Raw genomic sequence first — 4,248 nt, 5'->3', positions numbered from 1 at the left:
TGTCCCAAAATACTATAAGATTCCTATAGTACTTTTTCATAAGGGTATGTCCCCCACCGAATCAGCTTCATTAGCCTACCACTTACGGTTTGCAAAGATACAATTATAAAATTACTGTAAACCTTTAATCTACCAATATTTATGTTCTATTATGCATTTTCCTTGTTATATGAATAACAGAAATTCATGAAATTATATACAGGCAGACACACAGTAATAACATTTATTCAAATGTTGATTTTGAAATGTTTGAACATCACCATATATGATTTGGAAAAATAAATAAATAAAATTATAAATGAACATTTCTTACGAGTTAATCTTTTACATAGAATATCACAAAAATATAAACAAGTTTTTTCAACATCTTCATTGAAAGTGCACACAGTGAACGTTTCAATGGCAAGAACAAAAACAATCTGTGAATGTCCTATTACAGGCGGAAAGGTACAAAAAAGATGTGCAATCTAGCAAGTGCACACATGAACTATAAACAGTACTAAAATGGAGCCATAAGATCTCAGTAATTAATCAGACACCACCATCTATTGTGTGAGCATTTAAGTTTTGTTGTATTTTTTTCTTTTTGTGAGAGAAGAGGCACTGACATAGAATGGAAGCATTAGTCAGCTACTAGCCAGTTCAAGTTTTGTATAGATTTCTAAAAATGAACAATAACTGATTGATGAAGGCCCCGCTACAGCTTCCCCGGTATGCTGGTCTTTGGAGGGAGGAGGAACTTGACTCTGCTTGCCTGACACACACACAAAAAAAATTAAATATAATTTCACTGCAGAACAATATTAATAAATACAATTTCAGATACATTTGCTGTAAAACATAAGAGAAGTCTGAACTTCCATCTTTCATAAATAGAATCAGTCTACCTGAATATATATATATATATATATATATATATATATATATATATATATATATATATATATATGTGTGTGTGTGTGTGTGTGTGTGTGTGTGTGTGAAATAGAAATAAATGAGCATCTTACGTTTTTTACGTGGCAACTCCTGGCGTGTCTTCGGAGGTTTACGCTTCCTCTCGACATCTAGTGGGGGAGGTGGGTTAGGGGCCTGTATTCTTGTGGGCACAGCATCCCAGTTCAGCCCACCATGGCTGTAAGACAACGACATGATTTGTAATCCTCAACCTAGTAAACTATTTTTAACTACATCAGGACACTGTCAGAGGATGAGGGTTCAGTCATTTTGGATAATGTACTCCCAAATGCTGTACAGGTATGTCAAGTGTAGTAGATGGGAGTAGGAGTTTAGAAAAAGGAGAAAAGGAAGTAAAGTCAATTGCAGTTTTAGAATGAGATGAGATGTTAGAAGGTACTTTAAGATGAGCTAGATATTATTGATAGAAGAGCTACACATTGAAACATATTTTCAAGAAGTATTAGAGTTTTATATTACACATACACATCAGATGGTCTTTTGAACTGGCTGCTGTGGAAATGGGCACTGCACACCCTGTAGGTCCGATGCAGCTGATCTAAAGGTATGCCATGAAGGGATGCATTCCTTAGATTCTGGACCCACCTGGCACACCTGCAATGTCTACATATGAAACATGATGAATAAATGTTTTCAAGTGTCAGATGTATTTTGAACAAGAAAATAGAAAACTTCTGTTTCACTTAAATCTATTTATAATGCGAACATAAAATGGCATTGCACCTGGTATGCATTTTTATGTAACGTTAGCTAAGGCACACACAAGATGGCAATTGCTATCTGGGTGCAAACACTTTGCCTCAGTTAAATGTAACTTACCATTCATTTCGGTCAGGCATTAAGCAAAATTAAGTAATCACTACTTCTCCTGTCGCATACCATCAACATAGTATATTATTTCTGTTATTTCATTAACATTAGCTGATGCGGGTTTTAATCAACTCATGCAAGCATCTATCATTTAGCATTCCCTGCTAAAAGAAATTCCCGCCAGGTTAAGCCTGAAAATTGTTAGCAGTTACCACTATTTCATCCACCACACTCAAAACAGCAATTTTATTCCTAAAAAAGCATGTCTATGCTATGGAAAATAAATGCGATCTAAAAAAATCCGTCAATCATTACTTTATAAGGCAAACTTGACAGATGCACTAGCCTAACATTCAAGCAGATTTACAAAAGTTAACAATGCGTTCAACATTCAAGTTAAAACACGACTTCATTAAAATATTTCCACTTAAATGAGTTATTACCTTTGTGCATCCTTTGGAAACCGATGAAATGCCAAATCGCTTCTGGTGGACTGATAATTTTTGCAATTTATTGCAGAACACTGCTTGCGTTTCGACCACTTTGCACATCTTCACAGTTGTGCTTTCAGTCCCTAATGGCGGCCGCGGCTCCGCAGCGCCATCTACTGACTGTTACCCATAACAAAACAGAGCTTCGCCTCTTGTGCTTCTATACTCTTTGATGCAATTCAGCGTGCACGACGAGATGGATATAATTAGCGGTCGTTGCCAGCTTCTTTTCGGAAGCCCGGAATCGTGGTTGCTGAATAAGTGGAGGGACATGCTAGGCTCCAATATTTTCAAGCAAACGTAATGGGTATCGTCGTGAATGAAGTTCACCTAACGTACAAACGGTAAGAGATAGTCTTACTCTATGACTTAGTAAATACTTCATGTTGTGATATAAACGAAATGTTGTAAACATAATAGGTGTTGATGTACATTCGCTAACTCAGTATAATCACAATGTTAGTGTCATTGTAGCGAAATACTTCGGTCAGGCTGCAAAGACGTAATTTCAAAATACACTCACACACACACTCCGTTGCTCTGATTGGTCGTAGGTCTATCCAATTGAGTGCAGAGGCATTTTTCGGTTGAGACACGCCTCATAATTATAGCTCAATGGAGCGGTATCAGACTCAAATTCTGACTAGAATTGAGTATGACAACGTCAGGCTAGCAGAGTTTAGTTCCAACCCTAATCAAACACACCTGAATTTCATTTCCAAGTAACTCTGAAGACTTTAATTAGATTTTTCAGGTGTGTTTAATTAGGGTTGGAACAAAACTCTGCAGGACAGTGGCCCTCCAGGACCAGGGTTCCCCACCCCTGGTTTATGATAAAAGAGAAAATAAGTGAACAGTGTCCCAATATGAAGTGAGCTACCCTGATAGCACACATACATCTCGAAGACGTCTATTTGATGTCTGCGTTTACATCTGCAAGACGTATTATTTAGATTGTTTGCTCATCTGCAATACGTCTCTGAGACGTTTCCTAAAAGATGTCATATAGACATATTGAAGACATCTGCAAGACGTTTTTGATTTAGAATGTATGTAAAGCAGCTCTTTCTAAGACCTTTATAAGATGTTTTTACACACCAGATGTATTCCAGATCTCCAGATCTTTACCAGACATCTTGCAGACGTACCTGTGCTATCTGGGTAGGGTCAACCAGTACCCGAACCTGCGCTATGGAGCTGTTTGAGACAAAAGACGTATGTTTGACTTCATACGGCGCAGCAAACAGGTGGATGACGTCAAAGAACTGCAAAAGCGAATTGAAATTAGAGTTCTCCTTATGATTTCTCGAATTGCTCTCGCGGAACTTTGATATCATCCACCTGTAGTTTCTTGCGGCGTCTCATGAATTTGAACAAGCCTACAGCCTCTGCCTCCGCCACTGCTTGTACCATGTGACTGCAGCCGTACGTGCAAACACCAAGCGTGCCGCCCAAGCCCTGAAAAGTGAAGCCAAAACGTCTCAATCGCCCCCCAGTGACTGGTCCCAGTATAGGTTATAAACCCCGCCTCCCCATGTTATTCAATGGGACATGAGACCAACTAAAAAATTTAATTACACTTTAATTATCTTTTTTCCGAAGCTGGTTTCTGTCATTTATTGTAGTTTTTATCTCACTGATGTTAATTCAAATGTTTGTTTTTAAAATAAGTTTGTGTTTAGTTAGTTATTAATGACATAAAAACGGTGGTGTCACTTCATGATTGACAGCTGTGATATCGTGCGCATTCTGTGAGGGCGGGGTCTTGATTTCGTGGCTTTACTTCCTGCTCACTACTATGCAGGACTGGTCCCGAAATCGCTACGCCGCAGACTCAAGACCCAAGATGTCAGCGCCGTATCGGGACACTGGCGGCTTCACTTTTCACCAATGGAAGAGAGCGAGCAGGCGTCGTCCATCTTTTTTTACAGTCTATGGCAAACACTTTTAGTATGTTATTATTTTTACTTTA

The 4,248-nt window shown here is 38.4% G+C and overlaps 1 long non-coding RNA gene across 2 annotated transcripts; it reads right to left on the bottom strand.

Annotated features, from left to right (window-relative positions):
• Window positions 1-229: 229 nt before the first annotated feature.
• Window positions 230-2,441, bottom strand: LOC129422266 (uncharacterized). Of its 2 annotated transcripts, none has more exons than XR_012358237.1 (4): window positions 2,229-2,441; window positions 1,441-1,578; window positions 1,008-1,132; window positions 230-754 (listed from the first exon to the last, which is right to left on the bottom strand). It is a non-coding gene; the product is annotated as an uncharacterized lncRNA (long non-coding RNA). The 2 variants fall into 2 exon arrangements; XR_012358238.1 differs by having other exon boundaries at window positions 1,441-1,569; window positions 2,229-2,440.
• Between the last annotated feature and the right edge of the window lie 1,807 nt (window positions 2,442-4,248).

Source organism: Misgurnus anguillicaudatus, chromosome 17, assembly GCF_027580225.2.
Source record: "Misgurnus anguillicaudatus chromosome 17, ASM2758022v2, whole genome shotgun sequence".
Lineage (NCBI taxonomy): Eukaryota > Metazoa > Chordata > Actinopteri > Cypriniformes > Cobitidae > Misgurnus > Misgurnus anguillicaudatus.
The sequence above is the reverse complement of the archived record's forward strand: the minus strand, read 5'-3'. Positions and strand labels throughout refer to the sequence as shown.